Genomic DNA, 23,554 nt, shown 5'->3' on the forward strand with positions numbered 1-23,554 from the left:
TCCAGGCTGAACAAGCCCAGCTCCCTCAGCCGCTCCTCGTATGACAACTTTTAAAAAATAAACACAACATGCAGAGCTTCCACTATTTCTGTGAGATGCCCACATCCTTCTTTTGATCCTCTAAAGTACTACATTAACAACAGTTAAAGGCAAAAAATGAAGCTCCTGACTAACCACTCCAGAATCCTCTGTTTGAAGCAGTTAGGAGATAACATCATATTAATTTCTGCTAACTTAGGTGTAAAACTAAGTAAAATCATGCTCTATGGTTGTTTTGAGATTGGTAAAACATCAATGAAGTTGACAGGTAAAATGTCTGACTTTAATCTAGGATCATTTGAAAAATGATATGTGTGATTTCTTTATATTATTATTTTATTATTCTGAAAGAAATAGAAAAGAGAAAAAAAAGAATCAGCATAGTAAGAGACATCATCCTAAACATAAATCTATGTCAAGTTGAGTATATATATGGATTCAGTGAGGTAATATTTACCAAAATTAGTGATTGCAGATTGATTAGAATATATCAGGTACTGGGAAAAGGCACATTAAGGTCAACAGTTTCTAGAGATGCATTCATATAACACATCCATGTGATAATAAATGACGATTTTTAGTAAATGATAACTAGAAAAATATTTGGAATTATCAAAACAAACAAACAAAAACCAACAACCTTGCTTCCCAGTCTTGGAGTGCTGATATTTTAAGAATAAAACTTTATAAGGAGACTCCTTGGAAGCAGTTATTATTGCTTCAAGGAAACACCTTTGTGCAAATTCCCTTAAAAAGTTCTCTGAGCAATCCCCTTAATTTTGTTCAGTCAGCTGGGGTAACCTCACTATTACAAGCTAGAACCAATACAAAATTTATTCTAGCTGATACAAAAACAAATAATTAGAGATTAATAATGTGAGCTCTTGCTATAGATGTTACCACCTGGTATGTACTGGAATAAGCTTTAACAATTGGATTAAATTCTTAAAAACATGATAACGATCTAAGAGCATGGTTGCTGTAGGCTACTTTATTTCACTCCAGATGTGCTACTACCAGTTCTTTTCAAGGTCCTATAATATTAAGAGCTGAGAAAAATAGAGCACTAGCCCAAATGTAAATCATTTTAGTGCTGAAGAAGTTTCATCCTCCTTAATTCATTTTCATTGCATGAAAATGACTCATACTCAGCACAGTGGCTTGTCTTTTTTTGTGACAACCAATTTTCCTTTTTTTGAGTCAATTATTTCCCTTGAATAATAAATATGGACTAAGGGTTAATAGCTGTATTGGAACAGAGCACCTGAGACAATTGGTTCCCATGACAACCAAACTCACTTATTAATAATTTTAACTTATTTTCCCCTTCTATTACAAATGAATGTATTAGATATGAGAGATGCTTAAAATGCCTTACATACAATTCCTGCAGCCAAGCCTTTCAGATGGGACATCATGGATTTCATACATAATCAATGATTTCTATCATCTAAAAATTAATATAGAGAACTGCCAAACAAGTGTTACCCAGAGTCTCTTTAGGGAGCTCACTTTGATACCACACTTACTTTGGATTCTGAAGGTGCTGATAAGACAGAGAAGCCTTGCAAGATCTTGTATATTTTGGGAATCTATTATATTTGTAGGTAAGAATACAAGTTCTAGTTATTTTGCTTGTGGAGATAATCTGATAATCTGAAAAATCTTAAAATTCTCCATTCACACACTTTTCCATCAACCTCTTACTTTGAGACTGCCACCAGGCACTAAATGTGCAAATTGCACTCTTTGAGGTACCCAGGAGAAATTCTGAACCTACACACCAGAGCCACTCAGAGCTGGACCAGATCATACCCACACCTGATCTGTCTCCCACTTGCTTCCTCTTTCCCCTGGCAGGGCTAACATATTCAAGACCCAACATTTTTTGTTTTGGGGAACAAACTTTTTTGCTGCAGGTACCTCAGATCAGGGGCAAAGATACAACTATTTCTGCTTTTAGATTCTGTAATGATCTCAGATTTTAGAATATGTTCCTAACTTCCATGCGCAGTATTTATGCCACCCATTCAGAAAAGATAGCAAGAAATCACAGTTAAAGGGGAAGAATATCCTCCTATAATAACATATGAAGGAACCAAGAGGATGAGGACGCACTGTTCTCTACCTGCATACTTTTTGACCCCACTCTCCTTCTCACTCATCTGTCGCACATGCACGAAGATAACAGGGCTCGGGCTGGAAAACAAAGTGCTACCCGATATGCTTGAATTTCCCCCATCTTAGCATGGCTTTCTATGGTGGAAGCAACTTGACTGTACTCATCTGCCACTGGCCCTTTGATCTGCTGCTAGGAGAAGAGGGAATGAGACAGAAACTGTGAATTTCTCCCACATCTCTCCTCTACTCCCTCCCATTTCCCTGTAGCCAGAGCTAGAATGTCACTGCTCTGAGCACTGAATTCCCCTGGATAGTGAATATTCAAACCAGGCCATGCTGCAGTGTATGCAGTATATGCAAATATTGCCAAAGCATCTAGCAAGAGAGAGCCCCTTGGGCACTTGTCAGAGGTGGATCAAACCCACCCAGTGTAGCATTACAGTCTTGCCTAGACCAGAGCAGCTGGCTATAACTTCTGCCTTTGTGCCAGTGTCTTTCTCATTCCCAAGTCTGCCATGCACATCCAGAGGTTGCTGAGGTAAGAGCATGTCTCCACAGAAGCTAGCAAAATGGGAACTTGACCTCAACCGCGGATTTTTCAGCAATGCAATAAAATACTATGGTGAGGTAAAACGCATTACCTTTTAAAGAATGAGGTATAAGAGTGAGTGAAACAGCAACAGCTCTGCAGGGCTCCCCCTTGATTGTGTTCCACTGTGCAGAGGTTGCCCTTAAGCAGTGCAAACATGAGAAACATTGGAAAAGAGGGAAAGCATCTGATATTTGCTTCAAAGTGGCAGGGAATAGGCATGACGTAATTGTGAGTGGCAGTATTGGAAGCTGCATTTGACATTATTCACCCTGCTACCGGAAACACTGACTGTCAAGGGAGACCTGTAGATTCAGCTTTATAGAGGTATGACTGTAGTGATTCTTTCTGCTGAAAGATAATCACAAGCAATGCCTGCTTTCAGAGATGGGTAGATGAGAAACACACAGCATAGCTGTCCCCCTTTAACAGAGTGTTGAGGCCTTACCAAACTAGCAACTTTCTACTATGACAGAAGTTAGAGAGCAACAACACAGAAAATTCCCAAAAGCACCAAAACATTTCTTGAAATACACTGTGAATCTGGCAGAATTTAGTAAAAAAGGAAAAAACAATCTGCATACAGCCAGCCTCATGGCTCCCTGCACCATGTAAGTAACTTTCTCTCCTGCTCCCACATCTGACTCACACTCATAAATTCTCTAGTGCTGTCATAAGTCAAAGATTTTTTTTTCTCTTTTTTAAATAACAGGTCTGTATGCAACAGCAAAGATGCTGTTGCTGACACAATTATAGTATTAATTTCAGTGAAAATGTTTGCCAGTATTTTCTATATGATAAATTAGCATAATTGATTCTCCTATTTTCTGCCTGCTAAATCCTTGCATTTATACCACCTGTTCTCACCAGAGCTTATTCTGGCCCTGATACTGAGAGGAAGGCTCCTCAGGCTAACTCACTCACTTAAATATATGTTTGCATAAGTTAAAAAATCTATGTATGTTGAGCTTCTTATGGGACTGAAGCCATTATTTTTACTACAAAATCTGATATTAACATATATGCTTCATCTTTCTACTTTGTTATTTCTATGCAAGCTCTCTGAATGTTCCCCCTGAATAAAATAATTAAATAGATAAGTAAAAAGATTAATAATAATCATAAACTATATAGCTAATGGGCACAGTTTAGCTGGACATGTTTGGTGACCCTTACCTGCTTTTGTTCAGACATCAACAGTAAAACAGTCAATCATTACTTGTACTAGATATCCACCATCAGTGACTGAAAGGTGGCCTTGCAGTGTTAGCAGTTAACTTCTCAGCTAAGGATTTCCTCAAACACAACTCCACAGGAACATTCTGATGTGAACTGCCTTGAGCCATCTTTTTAATGCAAATTAATATGTGAAAGAAGTGAATTATAGTCTACAGCTGAGTGATAATCATATTGCAACTCTTTGAAAGAAGGGCTTTTGGAGAACAAAACACTCATATATATTTTATTCTGAAGAGAGTGTTTTACAGGTTTCAAATTGTAGTGTGTTCAGTCACTTAGTTTTACTGAGTCAGATAAAGTGTTATTGTAGCTACACATTCACATCTACAGAGAAGACTGATTTTCAGGCTTTTAGTTTCACTCTGAATTTTTGTTTCCCTTTTGTTCATTACTGGATTTAAACAGTTTGACTCAAGTTTAGATTTTGGCTTCTAGAAATGTAGGAAATCTTAAAATAATCTGCCACATAAAAGAATAATGAAATGGTATACAAACATTAAGAAGTACTTGGAAAGACTTCAGAGATAAATCTAAGAAAAGGAGGTTCTAAAGTCTTCAGGAGAAAGCTTTGCTACACCAGATGTCTACCAACCCTGTGAATTATATCTTGCGACTTAAACAGAAGAGGGTTAGGCCTGCACTGCAGTTGGACAAGATAAGAAAAAGACTGGGGAAAACGACAGAAAAGAATGGTGTTGATAGCTCATAATGCCACGATCTTTTGCAGTCACTACTGACACCAGGTTGGTCTATTGGATGGGCAAACCTGTCTTTTGGAAGATGTATGAAGTTCACCTCTAGATTTCTAAATTGTATGAGCATTTCACTTCCACATTCTCCTAGTCAAAATCCACATTTCTATAATTATTTTTTTTCTCATTTACATGGCTTTCTATACTATTTTTCTAAACCCTTTGCTAGTACATTTTCAGCTAGAGATACAAGCACAGACTTTCACTATTTTCAAGACATCTACTATAAATCAAAGTCTTGAGGAAAACAATATAATTATATTTTTGTCATTGGGGAGAATTTTTTTTTAAGGCAAGTTAATTAGTTCTAGACAATATTTTTTTCCACATTAGGCAGTTGGAAAGTGTTATTTAATTAATAACACTGTTTATTTAATCAGAACTCAGGGAATATTCTGATTGACTGTCTTTTGGAGAGATGGTCGTCACAATCAAACCAGATACTCCCTTGGAGTATTTTCTTTACTTTTTGGATTCAGCAATGTTGCCCATTCAGATTCCAATCAAGCTAATTTTTTCCCTGACTGCTGTAATGGTCATTAGAAAGTGCAGGTACCAATAAAGTATCATGTTCTTTATATATTTTTAAAAAGCAAATTTGAAAATTTTAACATCTACATCAACACATGACATTTTTTTCAGTGCACTTCCAATTAGATAAAAGAAACATTTAAGGGCAGAGAGTTTTTCACGGCATAAAGTTGCTTAGGGAAGAAACTCTACAGAAAATCAAACATGTACATGTATTACCCGTTATGGAGACGAGTACTGCACTTAGAAGTATGCTTGGTGAGCAAAGGAATAGGAAGTATTCTATTGGATATCTGCACATGTGCTACATGATTTGTAAAAACATGTGGAGGAAAGAAAGTGAGCTAAGGGTTGATCTGTATTATCAAAACTGAAAGTGTCTTTGTGAAAGACAAATCTGACTTTCAAATACCATACCAGTGCCTTCGGGGATGTTACAGAATAAACTTGCAAGGTTATGGAAGATTTGTATGGTATCTATCTTCTACTGGATGATCTCACAGGAATTAACCTCATACAGATTTATAAGCAAAAGCAAATAAAATAAAACAAAACACACACAAATAAAATAAATAAATAAATAAACCACAAAGCAAAACAACCCAAAACTTACCTAAAATACCATCTCTGGTAGATGAGAAGATCTTAACATAGTAATGGTTTCAAGTGATAAGATTTCCCCCCAGCATGTTAATTTTCCAATATGAAACCAAGTATCTTATACAGAAATAGGAAGAAAAAGAAGTTTGGTTATTTCAGAATAAATTTATTTTCCTGTCTCTACTGGCACATAAAATAGAGAGCAGGGAGTAGTATTTTTCCCAACTGTCCTTAGTCTCTGAAACACTAACCCGTTAGCCATGTAACTTACCATAAATGGATTTCAAAACTGTCTGTTTTGTGAATTATAGCAGTCTTTCAAGTAGTAAGAAGTGAAGTGGCAGCAATTTTCCATGTCTTTAATTTTACTGTCAAAAGTTACATAAGGGCTACGTCCTGGAACTGATGGATTTCAAGCAGAAAAACTTAATTTCTTGTATTAATAGGTAAAAAGAGGGGCTTTACTAGTATAATTTTAATCTAATTATTAGCTCAAGGAAAATTTTTTGCAAACTCAAATTTAACATATACTGCACAATGCTGTTAATAGTCTACATGCTGTCTAGATTGTAGTACAGATAGAATTGTATGTCTTTGAGAAAGATTTGTGTTCTTAAAATAAGAAAAAACGGGGTGAGAGGAGGAGAACAGTTATTTTTAAGCATAGCAGCATTTTATATTCTATGCCAGGGGACAATTTAATTCAGCTTTTTCATCTTTGTTTGCTACTATTGTTACAATGAATGAGTGAACAGAATTAGCAATGCAAGGAGGGGGCTATGTTCCCAAAGCTCTCTAAATGGGAAAAATATTTAAAGAACATAAACCAGGGAAGGATAAAAAATGCTTTGGAAAGAACAAAAGAACTACACAACCTTGTACACAGTTGCATATGCTATCTCTACAGAGTAGTTTCAGAAGTGTCTTTGATATTTTCCTAAAACAAATCAGATGGCTGCTTTCTGCATACATGACACTCATAAAAAGGTGTCTAGAGAAATAAATAAAGTGAGCACTTCATCTCGAGTCCAAAAAATAAAATTCACACATGATGACAATCAGATGATATTGGACCTTCTTATTCTGTTCATTGAAATTCACATGTAACCAGGAATACAACATAGGCTCCTGACTACTACAAAGGAAATATAGGCTCAAGATAAAAAGAACTTGTGAAGAAAGCAGGAAATCTGAGGTCTTTCCTTGGATGTATTTTCATTGTGATTTTGGGCAACAGGTTCTGAAGATACCACAGAGTTCTTTCCAATTATTTTAACTGGGAGTTACATCAGACAATTCAATTATCTGTGTTTCATGTCCCCATCTGTAAAAGAGAAATATCACTATTATTCTTCCTCTGAAACATGTCTGTTCTTTAGGTTTATATTTGAAACTGTGTCACAGGAATAAATGCCACTTCTGCTGAAGGGATCATATTTCTTGGTTGGAGCCTCATGGAGTCTCCTAAGAACTACTCCTGCCAGTGAAAAGGATCCACCTCTTCCAATAAGCAGTAAATATGGAAAGCCTTGCAGAGATGGATGCATGCTTTAGCATACCATGTGATCGTGTGTAAAGGCTAAAAGTGAACTTATGGCCAAATACACAATATTCCTTATTTGTGCTCATACTATTGTGGTTCTGCGCTATTTAAGTCAAAACCACACAATTCCAGACATATCCTTAAATATCAAACTTATCATGCTATAAAATTTTCTGCTTTAATTGTTTACAGTGTCCAGGTCATAGACTGTAGGCTATTCAAAAGCTTTTATCTGTATACTGCTTCTTACAGTGGGGACTCAAACCTGCTTGGAAGCACAGATTTCTACAGCAGCACACATTAAAGAAGAAGAAAAGGAAAAGGAAAGGGAAAGGGAAAGGGAAAGGGAAAGGGAAAGGGAAAGGGAAAGGGAAAGGGAAAGGGAAAGGGAAAGGGAAAGGGAAAGGGAAAGGGAAAGGGAAAGGGAAAGGGAAAGGGAAAGGGAAAGGGAAAGGGATATGAAGATGGATTTTGGAGCAACAGGATTCACATTGTTCTCAAGTGTAATTAAAAAAGAAATCAATGAGAAAAGAAGCTGTGAAGCCTTCATCCACCTTCTTGTAAATGTGAAAGATTCAGCTGCTATATGTACATATTTTGACAACCTGTTAACTCTGTGTATGAATAAATGAAATATTTACCTAACAGTAACAACTATAACAAAAAACCCTCCATGAATTCTCTTGGAAGCCTTCTAGAATCACACAGTAGACATTTTGTTGTGGTTTTGTTTTTATATTCTGCTCACCTCATGTCACATCATCTCCTGAAGAGAAATTTTGAAGGTTATCTTTAAGTGACTTTTTAAATATTTTTGGTATACAAGATGGAGCTAATTTTCCACACCTGATCATGGCTTTTCCTAAAACAGCTGACTTGAAGGCAAGGAATCATCACAGTGCTGGTGATATAAACAGGCAGCAAATTCTAATTATAATATTCTGCTTACGACTAGTCAAAAACATAGACTAGGAACAATGTAATACTATAAAAAACATGTAAACTTTTAATGTGGAAGAAAAATGTCACAAACTGGCATGTGCAGAACTTCTGGTCATGTCCATACTAAGAGACGCTGACCATGACTAAATGATGTGATGTTAGAATAATCATGCTGATAGTTGTAATGAGGGAAGTCATTAGCAGCAAAGTGAAGTTGCAGAAAACTAATGTAATCTAACTTCCTTGTACATTCTGTAATCTTTGCTAAATAGTATGATAATGCCATGTCCAATTCATATATCTCTCCTTGCATATTTAAACAGGGTAGACAGTGACACACTGTTCTCTTTTCAAATAAAGCAGCTCAGTGACCTGTCCTAATTTGCATACAAAAGTAAATGTCCAGTTCCTTATGAAAAGGTTATTCTCAGCCACCAATATATTTCCTTCTTGGGAAAAGGAACTCAGCTGAACACTTTCTATATGTTCTCTGCTTACATCTCTTCTGACATTAGTGTAATTTTCATTCTGTTATGATGCAGGTAAGTGGCAAAGTTAGGTAATCAATATTCACCAAAACATTCCATCATACCTCCAAACCTGTCTTCCTCATTCAGGCTAATCAGGATGTGGTAGCTCATTTAGGACCATGACCTGCATTTTGCCTGCCTGTATTGGGCCTTCAGGACATTCATGTTTGGTGGAGAGCTGCAGTAAAGTTACCACCAAAATCAAACACTCGTTTGAGAGCTGAAATAGATCCAGGTCAATAACTAATTAAAAGAATACACAGGTTTGCTCCTATAATGAAGTGCTGAAGCATTAATTTCCTGACTGTCTTGTAATTTGATTTCTCATAAGCTGTAATGTCAGTGCCATTAATACCTACACAGAGACATGACAGGTGGCCAGGAGAACTTGTGCAGAGATGCTTTAATGGTCATGCATTACTCTCCGAAAACTATGAGATTAACATTTCTGTTGCAGATACAGGAATGACTAGCCAAGAATGGAATGTCTGTTTATTCTGCTACTGCTCTATAAAACCTATAGAAGGCATCTTTTTCAGCTTAACCAAATATTCATATTTTAAAATCCAAGAGTGCAAAAGACTAATTCCCACCCTCACCCATCTGTGTTTATGGCTAAACATTCCTCAGCTGTTGCAGGTGGAAATCCAGAGACAGTGCACCTCCTCTGCAGCTGTACTGCGCTTATGAGAGAGTGGCACCGTGAGGGTTTCCAGGGATGGTGGTGGCTCCTCTCCAACTTCCCCAGCATCTGGTGTTAGTGTGCCATGGTCTGTCACAGCAGAGGCACAAACCCAGTGTCCCCACAGCATGTAATGGTGGTGGCATACCCATGGCAGGGCTCCCACAGCACTGGTCTCAACTGGGAGACAGGACTCTCATACACTGTTCTGTGTCATCTCAGATGGGATAAATATATAAATATATAAATCCAGATGCTAGGCTTCAATATGACAAGCCTTCAATAACAAAAGCAACTTTGTCAATGGAAATGGAAGTGCTGGCACAAGACACACTTTCTGTGATCAATGGTTTGCAAGACTCAACCATGCGCCTTAGGTGCATCAAGAGTGAGGCTCTTAGATTGGTAATATTTAGTGTGTGTTACAAAAGCTAATGAATTTTAAATCAGTGTATTTTAAACCATGTTCAAAACTGAAAGTTGCCAGCCACATGGCTTGCATGTCTAATTGAAAAAGTTAGATTCTCACCATGTCTTACAAGGGTCCAGTAGAGTGTCTCTTATTGTAACAGTTCCATGATCGTCATGCTCTAAGGAGTAAATTTCACATTTTAAGGACTGAATTTTCTATGTAGAATTCATGCAAATAATATATTATGCCTTAATGAAACAGGTCACAACTAATCACAGATCCAGCTAATGGAAGGGAGAAGCTAAAAATAAAGAGCTGACAATTAAAGTAACAGTTTAATTTCCCTCTTACGTAAAGAATGAACTCAGTCTATGAAAAAAAAAAACAAAAACACTTTCTAATACAATACAGAAAACAATGGTTTATTTTGCATAAACAGTGTGTAAAAAAAAAACCACTTTTGATTACTGTCACTCAGGATTTTAGCTGGCTCATAACTCTATTCTAGTTTAGGCATGTGACCTCCAATTAAAGGATGTTAAAATATGCACAGTTTGGGGAAAGTCTCTTAAGTCAGCCCCAAAGAGTCTTTGTTCCACTTGTCAAAGCAATTTAGTAATAATAAATCAGCTTTGTGTGCAGAGATCAACATTTTAATAAAACTGTAAAAAAGCATACAGCAAAATGTGCAAAGATGGTGCCTTTTGGGACCCAAGCAGTGTGTGTGTGTGTATGTGTAAGCATACGTATATGTGTTTCTATGTGTTTGGTTATGTGCCTGGTTGATAGAAACAGTGAGCCATTTGCCAACAATTACGTTTTCCACAGAGGCCTCAGTGTTGTTCTTGTATTTATAAACTATTCAAAATGTATGGGGGGGGGAGGGGGGGGAAGGGGGAGAGGTAAGGGGGGAACGGCGACAAAGCAAAGCAATAACTTGGAAATGAAAAGAATGACTGCAGCACTCTGTATCGATTTCCAGCAGGCAGGGACATGTCAGATAGTATTTAAACCATCTGCTGGAAACATTTGGATTATTCTTATCATCACATTATCTCCCAGCTAGCATTTCCTCCAATAAGTAAAAGAATTTTGTGTTTAAAGATAAAAGTCAGATTAATTATTAACTTGTTTAAAGGATCCATTTATGGACACTTCTGTGGTGCTTCTCTACTTTTTTATTCTTCTCCTTTGTTAATCTCAGCTGTAATTTCCTTACTGAAATTCTTTGTTTATTTTAGGATGATTATGGTCTCTTATGCTCACAATAGCTTCTGACCCAGATAATTTACCATTCACCTGAGCAATAACAAATGGATTTATATTTCCCCAAGTTTTCTCAGTAATAAATTAAGATGACATACAGTATCTCAATGTTTTCAATCCATAGATTTTTTCTAAAATCTGTATTTGCCTAATTCTCTGAAGACAGATGAAGGCAATTAGAGGGGAGGATGAAAGCAGCTTTCATTTTTGGCCTCGATCCAAGGAGGATGGACATTCATCCTTTTCCTTGTGCTTATGGCAAGAGAGGGCTGGAACACTTGTGCCGGCACAAGGTGCAGCAAATAAGACTGAGTGAGCTGGGCACATGACTAAGCTTTACTAGTTAAGGTTGAAGCCATATACCACTTATTGCTGCTAACACTTTTTAGACCTTTACAAGGACAGCACTTTATATATCTGCTTTGTATACAAGATCTACAAACAATGGGTAGCCAGTGTGGCTTATTTTATATATTTTCTGTAGCAATGTATTAATCAAAAATGAAACCTATAGCCAATGTTAGAGATTGATAATAAAATCCACTATGGATTTACTGAAGATTGTAATTGAAGAAGAATTTGTTTGTTTTGTTCGTTTGTTTTGTTTTACCCACAGAGTTTTTGAGTAACTCTGGACTTCTATTATTATTATTATTATTATTATTTATTATTATTATTATTCCCAACTCATTTTACAAAAAATCCCCTTCCTCCCCCCAAAAAAGGCTTGTAAAGAGATCATATCTGTAACATAGTACTGTAATCTTTGTGATATAGTAGTATCATAATATCTGGATCTTCCAAGATGAAAAATATACCATATTACTAGTGAAGTGCACGTTGACTACAGAATATCCTATATCTTGGGAGGCATTTAGTATTTTGTAAAACTGGATCAGGTCACCACTGTACTGAGAGAACTACGAAGAATAAGCTGCAGAAAATATTGTTCACTAGTGGATGTAGTTCGCAGTTTTCTCTTATGGTATTTTTGAAAAATGAAATTGCCTTTAAGTATAAAAGCTAACTCTTCCTCACCTCTGTGCCTCTGGTAATGTAATTCTCACAATAGGTATGCACTCTTCATTTCTAAACTTCATCTCTTAATCAGTTCTGCTCATTAAAAATTCCATGGTGCTCTCCTTCAAATCTTGGTGTTAACGAAGTACTCAGGCCAAAGTCCACCCAATATAATTATTGTCTACATAGAATTTCTTTATTTTTGAGTTTGGGTAATTATTGTCCCAATTTTTTGTTTCTGAAGTAATTAATTATATATGTACATAAAGTATTTCTGTGTTCCTCTGTAGACATGACTGTTCCTAAGCATACAATTTGATTTAGTCTGATATATTCTTCATCTACTTCAGCAGAAGATATGAAGAATAAATCAGCTCCTTAATGAACTTTTAGATGCTGGAACCAAACTCTCTCTTTAATTATGTATTTATTTTGTCAATTATGCCACTAGTATTAAAAGCTAATTAATCAGTTTATTAAAATTGCTGGAATCATCCTAGCTAACATGGATGATTCCATGTCATGGAAATGATGAAATTGTTTTTTATATGACAGCAGTAATTAGATGTCTTAATTTAGACTGGACCTTACTATACTACATTAACTTGGGAGATAACCTTCACATATATAAAGCTGACGATATATATATATACAATGGGACAAGAAAGATTTTTATTATTGTTATTATATTGTTCTTGCTATTACTCCCTTTTTACCTCTCTTCAAATAAGCATGCAATACCACTTCCGTCTAAATACCCAGAGAGCATCTGTAGCTAGAGTGGGATCTGAAAAAGACATACTTCCTAAAACATTCACCTAAATAAACTACCTTAAAACTCATAGGGTGAATCTCTCACTCTGCAAGTGCTTACTGATGTCTAATATTTAACAAAGATTTGGAACAACCAGCCAGACTAGCTTTGATGGTTTTCATGAAACATCACATTAAGTGAACTGTCGAAGAGCACAGAGGAAGTCTCTAAAAATATACACAAATGCCTGAGTCTTCTTTGAATGCTATAGCTACAAGGTCAATTTCTTCACATGGCCCTTAAAAGTGTGGGAAAGAAGGCTTTCTATTTATTTCATTGAATGGCACAGAACATGTATATTCACTGAGGAAGATAAAATGAATGAAAGCAGTCACTGGTGTTGATTTTTCAATTGGTCTTTTCATTTTAAGAACATGTCAAACAAATATATATCAGCTACTTTAATCCCTGCAATCCTTGCAGAACAACACTAGTAACTGCCAGTTCCCTTATACACTTACAGCACTTAATACAATGTGTTATCAGGTTCCTTTTCTTTGGGGGGATTTCTCCCCCTTTTTATACATGGTGAATTAAGTTTTTAAAGTACACACATATAAACACACTCTCATCTGGCTTTGACATTTCTGAGTCACCCTTCCTCTTTTTATATGCTAATTCACGCAGAGCTGCCCTTGGCTTTATCCACTTCTTTTAGCGATGTGCCTGTAGTGTGGGATTCTGGTATTATGATACTTGTTATACATAACTGCTAACTGTGTTATGCCTGCCCAGAGGGAACTCATCAGCTACAATCCATCTGCTTATTCACAGCTCCTTCATTGATTATTCATGAAGCAGCTGCCTTGGAGAGCAGGTATTGGTCATATTAGTGATGATAACCTGCATGCATCAAAAACTTAAGTGTTATCATCTCTGCTTTTGCCATATGTGACCTTGAGAGCAGCTGGGCTCTGTGGGAGAGCCTTGGGTTCAATATGCAGACTTGGGAGTTGGTTTTCTGTATTGCATCAGTAACTTTACTCTTTAGTATGGGTTTCTGCACATGTGGAATATGTTCAGCCTTGCTTTCATTCAACAAGAATAAAAAATAAAAATTAAAAAAAAAAATTCTTCTGTTGCCTAGGGGAAAAAAAAAAATCCATAAACCTCAGATCCATTTAAAGATTGAACTAAAAGAAAAGTAGATGAGAAATATACAAAACAAAGCAAACAAAGAACCCTCTAGCCCCCAGATGCAGAGCTTTGCTCAAAGATAAAACTGGTGAATTAACCTGTGGATTTTTGCCCCAGACATTTGCCTAGACCTTCACCCCAGGTTTTCCCAGTACACTATTTCTGCTTCAGATATCTCTGTCTCATGTATTGTTTCATGTTACATGCCCATTTTTCTTACTACAGAACTTTCTTACATAGAAAAAAAATGTATGTCACCAATCCTGTTCTGATTTCCTGCCAAGTAAACATAGCTATTTCAGTAGTGGCAATGACACTGCTTTTTCAATATCAAGATGCTAAATCTCTTTCAGATTACCAATACGTAAAATAAATGTTTCTGTTACAGATTTAAAGGAAAATACAATTCATTAAAGAAAAAATGTTTATTTTGCTTGTATTTTCATTTGGTAATCTTTACTTTCTTTCCCTTTTCTGGGAGAAAATTTTGTTCCATCAAATCCCTTTTTACAGTCCTGTCTAGAAATTGATTTTACTAACAGATAAAAGAATGAATTCAGGATATGGAATAGTTAGCTTTTCTTGGCACAGATTATTTTTTCATGAGTTATCACTGATTTCTGGAATTTTCTATTACAGCTGTAATACACTAGCATTTCAGTAGTAGTGTCCTTCCTACCATCATAGAGCACTATATTTTTTTTACTCAGATTTTTGTCACTTAAACTTCTAGGGCAAAAACTGATAAAGCTTCACCACTTGGGTGTGAATTCCTCAAAGAAAGGCAAATATTTCCTTGCCTTGTTTACATTTCAATAAATATATATGAGATTCACCTGTTCTGCCATGTATTTTTTAGCTTAGACTGTATTCTTAGATATCATCTGAACATCATCAGTGTTCATCAAACTATGATATTTACCAGTGGTTGAAATACAAAGGGAAAAGTCTTATTATAAACCCAAAATTAAAATGTAGGTATTACACTAAACCTAACCAGTATACTGAAAAGCTCTAGTCTACTTTGAAAAATGATCACCTTGTTTCAGTCAATAGGCAGTTTTTTCTGAACAACTGTGCTGATTTCAGACCCAAAAGACAGTCCTGACTAAGTTTAGCTTGTATTGAAAGTAGTCTTTACTAAGCGGAATTGGTCCAAGCTAATGGTGTGCTAATGGGCCAAGGCTCAGCAGATGCAGTGACTTGTTCCATGCCTTAAAGTGCAAGCCCTGCGATTCAAGGGAGAGAGCAGTGATGAAGTTTAAACTAGCTCCCAGGTGAAAGAAAGAAACAAATGCTTAGTAAAAGAGGGGTTCAGAACACAGCAGTGCTGGAGATAATAATGAATTAAACTACAGCGGAGTTATGTCAGGCTTTAAAAACAGGGATAAAAACACTAAAAGTAAGCTACAAGAGAAATACCTGTGGGTATATAAAATGAAAATAAATTTGACTTGACGGTTTTCTTTCACTTTGTCTACTTGCATTGTAGGACCATTGTAAGACCTGTACAAGCTGGTGGATGCAACACTGACAAATTGGGAAGAGAAAGGGAAGGAAGGCATGAAATTATTTTTTTTTTTTTCCATACTGAGCTGAGGTTATCATACCTGATGTGTTGTCAAAGACAGCATTGTTTAATATGTGATTCTGGAGAGACTATTATCATGAGACATGGTGAGGATCTTAAGTATGAGCTGAACAGCCTCTTTTGCTAATGACTAAAGTTGGTAAAAGGCGCTTGTCTGTGTCAGCTCATCTCTCCTTACAGTCATTTCTGTAGAGTGTGCTATGCATTTTTAGAGAACAATGAAGTTTCTGCCACTTACTCCCATTTTATAAAACTTTTCATTTTCTTATCACCTCCTTTTTATCCATCTGCTTTTTAATAACTGTCATATTAGGACAATAATAAACAAAAGTCTACAGGCAGGAACCAGAATCTATATTTTAAAAAGACAGAATGATATTTTCTGCCCTGTTATTGATTTTATGAGTTTTTCTAAAAAGAGTTTTAAATTCATTAGATATGGATTGTCTTTAGTAAGTGATCCATCAATAAAGTATATCAGTATACCAATCAGTGCTGATGAAATAAACAAAATAAATAAATAAATAAATAAATAAAACCAGATTGACTTTTTAAATTGGGGTAGCATGCAAAAATGTTATTAATAATCTGTAGAGATCATTTTTGGCAAATAAATAAACTATATGGGGATTTTAATGTTATTTGTAATAAACAGTGTGATTCTAGCACTGCTAACAAATGCCAGACAGCTAGTCCTATGTTTTTATCTACAAAATACAGAAGTTGTAGATGTACACATTTCTTCATTTTGCCCTCCAAACGCAGTTCATTGCTGCTCTGGAGGGACATCATTAGAAACATATCTTATTTTTCATGTCTTTCTGAGTCCTTGAACTCTCTCTTTTGAGACTACCCTGGGTTTTGAACTGTAAGAAGGGTAGAGGATGGTCTTGTGTTTCTACTGGGGTCTGGGCTGAGGTCACACCACAACCATCAGTTGGTAACATAATTCACCTTATTAAAAAATTTCAGAGTGGTGAAACTCTTTATGTTTCATTCTCATATCCTGAGTCTCTGGAGTCCAAGTCTTCCTGTTCTGAGATAAATTCTATCTTTATAACCTTGCCTCCAGACATTTAAATCAGACTTCTTAAGATATTAGAATATTTTTATGTTACTTTCAACATGAACAACAATTACAACTGTGTACATACCACAGGCTGTGTTTGCGCTGAGGTCCTTGTACTCAGATGTGCCTCTTAGCTGTGTCTCAACTGCACAATCGGAAGACTCAAGGATATTCTCAATATCCCCATTTGCCCTGAATTCTCATGAAAAGGAATGCAAGTGTCTGGAAAGGAGGTAGCTATGCTGTCATCCAGCAATGGGGAACAAAGAATATGTGATGCTGCCTGAAGTGCAGCTGCCCCAGAACATAGCTGCAGTTTTTAAGGGTGCACTGCAGACAGAACTGACAGATGCTCACTCCTTCAGAAAATCCCACCAGGGATTCATTCACAAGCTAGTGGCCTTTGTGCTTAAAAAAGAGGTGTTTCTAATTAAGTATGTCTGATTTCTGCAGTGAACTGCTACATTTTTTCAAAGACAGCCTTGCATCCTTTTACTTACGCATTTTTTTTTAAATCAGACACATGTAAAAGCTCTGCATTTTTTTCTTTTTCTTCTGAATTACTGTCCTAATATATTTTGTCTTCCAGCTCATACTGATTTCTGTTATCACAAAAAGAAATCCAGCTTCTTCTAACAATGAATATTTAAATGCAATGAATTTTTTATACCTTATAAGATTGGATCTCAATTTGTCATAAACACATGTAGATTATGCTGAAGTTTACTGACTAAACATAATCACTACTACATGACATAAAAAAACAAACATACAAAAAAAAAAAGATTACAGATTCTCCTACAGAAATTCAATGCAATAAATGAATCCAAACACAAGCTGTAACATCTGGTTTAGTTATTTGGAGGGTTTTGTTCATTGTTTCATTAGGGGTTGGTTTTTCATGATTTAAAGCTTGCTGTCTAGAGTCCTGACCCTGCTACTTGTACTCCACAAAGTGACAGGTGAGTCATTCCATTTGTAGCATTAACCTGAATAGGAACTGCAGAATTTAGACGCTGGACCTGATCCAGAAGGGGAAATTCCTCCTGGCTAGAAATGATTTTAAAACAAGTCCATAGTGAGACATAATAGCTTATCATGCACAGCTGCTCTTAGAGCAAAGCAACCTCCAGAGCAGCTCACCTTGTGTTGCATCACAGGAATGTACAGGTGACGAAGAAGACTAAATTCAGCATAGCAAGAACCTTCACCATAGCACACCTAAAATAATATGACAGTGCTAAGGAGTATTTTCTTTAACCCGCACAACCAGAAGACCAAGATTATGAACTCAGAAAGGAAGGAATCCCATTACAGTGTCAATATTCATCCTATTCTTCCAGCACTTTACATCACTGCTGACACCAAGTATTTTGAACAATTTGAATTCACCAAGTATTTTGAAGCATGTAATATTTTACAGAAGCAATCCGGTAAAAATCACAGGATTTCAAGAGCTGGAGTGTTATGAATATGTCAAAACCATGTGAGATTCCCAGTGCAATCCTACAGGTGACACCAATTGGTACACCTGGCTGAAGAAGAATCTCAATTGTCTTTCATGGATAAGTTCATCTTTTGAACACAGACCTCCCTGTAACATTCCTGTGTATCTCTGTGGGTACATGAGAGTTCAGACATCTTATTTTAAGCAATGGAGGTTTATCTGTTAGCTTCCGTCTGCCACTGTTTATTCTTGATGAACCGTATGTCAAGTGTTATCACATTCTGGATCTGCTTTATGTCTGTATCTCTGCTAATAATAATTAAAAAACAAACAAACAAAAAAAAAAACACTCAAAAGTGAGGAAAAACAAGCAAACAAACTAAAATAAAATAAATAAAATGCTTCAGCATTTGTTTCTTTGTTTTTCAGATGAAATCTATGAATTTGTACATCTGTTCTTGTGCATATTCAAGAGACGGCATTTTAGTTCAGACACATTCAGAGAATGTAAATCTAAGTCACTTATATGTATTTTCATTAGCAAAAGCAAAAGCCCATTCAAGTCAAGGAACAGGTGCTATATGGCACAGCTTAGTTATCAACACAAGAGCACAGTTCAGACAGTGAATCCAACAGAACATCATAAACTTTAATGCTTTCTTGAGATAAAAGTCCAACTCCTTGAGATAATGACTACATTTGAGGAAATCACAGTCTATTTTTGCATATGCTCAGGGAAAAAAAAAAAAAAAAAGGAAAATTCAAAGTATTATTGTGAGTTACTGCACACTGTAGGACAAAATTTAAGTTCCTGGAAGGTATGAAATTATTCTTCTGTAACCATGCAAATGTGGAGATTGCAACAAATTCCTCTGAGCAGTTCTGTTTTACTGCATGTCTTTCCTTATATCTTTCTTGTACCTTCGTTGTTGTACTTTCAGGGACAAGGCATATCAACTCAACTGGTTTTATGTAAAGATGTATGATTTTTCATGCACAGATGAGACTTCACAATAGGAGAATAAAGAAACTACTAAAGACGATACTTAACTTATTTACTCCATTACATTTTACCACATGTTGTTTGGATAAAGCGAAGGCAATTCACTGAAATATTCTTTGTACATTTTGGCTGCTTAAAGGTAAAATGTTAAAATTTAAAAATAGAACTTATTGTGTTTGTTTTGGTTTGGTTTGGTTTTGGTTTTTATTGACTGAAATTATTATTGCTAATTCACAGATTTCTAGAAAAAAAAAATCTTTTTTTAAAAAAAGATTACAATAGTGCTTTAAAAATCTAGGTAAGATTGTTTTTATTTTCTTTGAATTGTTTACTCATCTACTTTAAAAGGTGTTTATATTCTAAGATTTATATTTTGCAGATATAATACCAGAAGAAGAAAAGCTGGGATCTGTACAAATTACAGGATACAGATTACTGTGGTTTTCAGAAAAGACATCAATTTATGTGACCTCAGATAACCTTTATAAAACTCAAAAAACAGTTATGTCTTGCTCCTGAACATATCAGTTCCAAAAAACTTTGTTTCAAAATTTTCATATTGGAAGTTTTAATATTTTTATCTATTTCTTTTTTTCCCTTCTTTCTATATCTCTGAAGTTAAATATGGAGAAAGACAGAAATTTTAATAAAAGATAGAATCGGTATTACAAAATCATTCCCTTTTCTTCCAATCCTAAAAGCTTGATCTACCAAGGGGAAGCAACTGGCAACGTTGCTCTTATTTTGTAAAAAAACATACCAATTTGTTCCTTTTTAAAAGGTAATTGTGATACAGTAGGAAGACTTCCCTCACACAGTTTTTGTCCCTCACTTTACATGGGTGTATAAGTCTTGGGACTGTTTTATAGACCTAGTGAAAGTGTATAGTTCTTTTCTGCTTTGTAAACAAATAATACATACTCAGCATTTTTCCTGTATATTTCAATATAATTTGTGCTTCAAGTTTACACAGTTGTAACTTTTCCAATAAATTTCCTTTAGAGTTGAACAAAAAATATCTCATTGAATAATTCATTTAATCAGTTTAATTCTGTATCCTGTCACCAAATAGCCAGAGGCACACCAAAACATTCTTGAGTGTGCCTGTTGTTTGAATCAATATGACAAATACCTTTTTTTTTTTTTTTTTTAAGTGTGGACTGAATGTAAGTGTTTGTGAATGGTCAGTCAATTACCCAGAATAGTTACTAAACAACAGATGAAACTTAAAAACACTTCTAGAGCAATTACTGGTGCATCCTATGTTAGGTGTACCACCCACTGCCCTAGTATCTGAACATGCATACATTTAACTTTTCAAATGCATGCCTACCACTACCACACATTCGGAAACCAGACTAGTGATATCATTACTATTATACTAATGTTATTAATTTTCATCAGCGGATCTGACAGATTCATGAAGGGGGACAGTTTTAAAGGTTCCATTTAATAGCTTTGGAAACTGAGATGCTTGGTATTGATGGAATTTGTTCAAATAGTTAGAGATAATTCTCCCTTTCTTATCATGATAATTCAGTTTCTTCCTTTTGCAGCAACCCCTGCGGAAGTTTCCTATCAAATCAATTTCTTTGTTATTATGACTTCTGTCCATTTTTATTAAGTTGCTTTTTTAAGTATCTTCAGGAAAATTCATTGGTAATATAACCATCTCAGGAGTAGGAAGAGTCCAGTTATTAGGTCACAAAGGTGGAGAAATATGGAGTTGGGCCCAAGTTCTTGGCAAGATAAAGTATCCATATTTCATTTATGATATTCAGACCCATGCTAACTATGCCACACAAATTGAGTCTGAGGTTTAATCGTCTGTGCATAAATCATAACAAATAAGTTTAAGCACTGAAACCACATTGTGTTTACACAATCTTCAGCTTCTCTTGGGATTGTTTCACATATTCTTATCCTAACACAGAGTCTAGTTCAGATGCACTTTTCCCCTTGAATTTAGCACTTACTAAGATTCAGAATGGTAGAACTACACCAGGCATGCATATCAATGGAGAAAAGGTTACTCACAATCAGACTCAGAATTGATTCTGCTAATTGATTCATTTTTTAACATGATTTAACATTCACAGGTTAATAGATCAGTTTGAGTTTTCCCTTCCCTACTAGCATCAGATCTTTCATTAACTGGTTGACTCATATATCTGCATATTTCAGCTGTAGACTTACAGACATCTAATTTAAGGGTTAAACTCATTTGTCATTCATTTCTTATGACATATGTTAACCAGATTTGCTTGATAAACTACCGCTTCATTATGTTATTCCTGTTCCCTGCCTCCACCCTGCAACAGAAGTTTAAGCAGTTCACCCTGTCTTCAGTAGAGGGTTCATTTTTCACCTATTTGTTCATCCATCATAATTCATAACCTAAAATAGAAACATTAGGTAGCTGTATTGTGATGGCTCCCAGTGAAGGAACAGCCTCCTAATGACAGAACTGACACTGATTTAGGAGAAGGAACTTTTCTCTGGTACATTGATTCCAGTGTCATTCGGGAAATAGAAGATGTGATCAAGTGCACAGTGTGCTGTGCCACCAGAGAGCAGAGCTTAATCCATTCAGTTTGATTTCTCTAAATGATATCTAGTCACAGGAGTAAAATCTCCATGTCAGCCTGATAAAGGAGTGATAGTACCTGTATTTCCTCTATATAACCCTGAATTTTCATGAAAAGGAAAATTAAGCCCAAAACACTGGAGGAAGTAAGAAACTAAAGAAGAGTCATGATGAGAATGTAGTCTCAGCTTGGCTCTTCCACTTCCTTTTTTTGTGCAACTCCATAATAGCCCACCTTAGCTGACACATGAACTATCTACTTTGTAAATGTCACCATTACAGGTGTTCTTTGTGCTCCAGTAAAGCAAGCTCAACATATTTAATATTTATATCAGGAAAAATGTATGAGCCTGGCTATTTTTTCCTTTCATTTCAGCACACCTGACTATTGCAAAAGGCAATTTCAAAATGGTCCAAAAGGGAAACTGTGGGACAAAAGCAAACAAGAGAAAAAAATAGAACCTTTTCCACAAAACAGACCACGTTGAGCACCAATATTTCCTGACACACACAGAAGGAAAAAAATAAAAATAAAAAAAAATAAGAAGGAAACATAACCTGCAGATTTGTGGCATGGTATTAATAGCAATACATCCTTCTCTTAAAGGATTTTTTTAATAAGCATTCATTGTATTTTTTTTTCCTTACAGAAAATAAGGGAGTAAATCAATGATCTGATCAAAGAAAACAGTTTTTTAAGTGGTGAGCATTTTTCTGAAACTGCTAAAACTGATGACATCACCAGAAGAGGGATTGTTTAACTACAGTAGATCATTAGATTTTCTCAGCACTTATAAGGTGATTTGTCTGCAACACAAGCACCAGCTGAGAAAAAATATCAGTAAAACACGTTGACAGGAATGAATTGCAAAAAGTAGAAATGCTTTACTCTCGTAGGAGTGACAATTTACTGGCTTAGGTTTCATAGTACTAAAGGGAAGATCTTTGAAGTATCTCTTGGATACATAAAATTTTCTGCTCTTTCTTTCATTCATCCATGACTTCCTTGTTGCCTATTGGGTTTGTTTGTTTGTTTGTTTGTTTTCCTTATTCTTTCACAGAATCACAGAATGGCCGAGGTTGGAAGAGACCTCTGAAGACCATCTAGTCCAACCCCCCTGCCAAGCAGGATCACCTAGGGCACATTGCACAGGACAGCACCCAGGCCAGTTTTCTTCCTTCTAATGTCCTGCATAATCCTGGATATACATTTTCCCTGATATTTAATGGATATTCTAATTTAGCCCAAGAAGATGACTACATATTTTCTAAGTTGCAGGACATTTCTCTCTTACTTTTCAACTGCATCACTGAGACTCTCTTGTAGCCCACAGGGGTGAGAAAACACTCTCAAAAATTATATCTGGAATACATCTTCTAGTACTTAGACATCTATGCTGTCAACTATTGCTGTTTATAGATGTTTTAAATTATTATCAACCATTTATTCAATAGTTTCATAATTTAGTTTATTCTCTCCTCACCTCACTTGCATAACCGCCACTGTGTTAGTGCTAATAGAAGTTAGTTAGGCACTGAGGCAGAGCTATGAAACTAAGAGCTTCAGCATAAAGCTGTGCCTATATGCTGTGCCTATAAAAGTGTTAAATAAAATCAATGCACTGTGCTAACAAGTCCCA

Source organism: Anser cygnoides, chromosome 5, assembly GCF_040182565.1.
Source record: "Anser cygnoides isolate HZ-2024a breed goose chromosome 5, Taihu_goose_T2T_genome, whole genome shotgun sequence".
NCBI lineage: Eukaryota > Metazoa > Chordata > Aves > Anseriformes > Anatidae > Anser > Anser cygnoides.